General features: G+C 43.7%; 1 protein-coding gene across 1 annotated transcript in view; it reads right to left on the bottom strand.

Moving 5' to 3' along the window:
• IGSF21 (immunoglobin superfamily member 21) overlaps positions 1 to 407 on the bottom strand; it is a 74,130-nt gene that overhangs the window by 63,534 nt on the left and 10,189 nt on the right.

Raw genomic sequence — 407 nt, 5'->3', positions numbered from 1 at the left:
TCCCTACACAAAATTCCTTTTTCCTTTGCAAAATTCCTTATTCCCTCCATAAAATTCCTTGTTCCCTCCATAAAATTCCTTTTTCCTCCACAAAAATTTCTTTTTCCTTTGTAAAATTCCTTATTCCCTCTGCAAAATTCCCTATTCCTTGTGCAAAATTCCTTCTCCCCTTACAAAATTCCTTATTCCCTCTGCAAACCCCCAGGATAAGCCCTTGGAGGGGGTCCGGTGCTAAAAAAATTCCGATATTTTCCCAAACTTGATGGTTTTGGAGGCCTTTTCCAAGCTTGGTGGCTCCAGCAGGGAGCAGTTCCCAATTCCCAGTTCCCAGTAATTCCCAGTTCCCAGCACCTGGCACATGTGGAATTGCAGATAAGGACATTTCCCTATTCCCAAGGCTCCTCGGC

Source organism: Geospiza fortis, unplaced genomic scaffold (genome assembly GCF_000277835.1).
Source record: "Geospiza fortis unplaced genomic scaffold, GeoFor_1.0 scaffold4, whole genome shotgun sequence".
In the NCBI taxonomy this organism is placed as follows: domain Eukaryota; kingdom Metazoa; phylum Chordata; class Aves; order Passeriformes; family Thraupidae; genus Geospiza; species Geospiza fortis.
The sequence above is the reverse complement of the archived record's forward strand: the minus strand, read 5'-3'. Positions and strand labels throughout refer to the sequence as shown.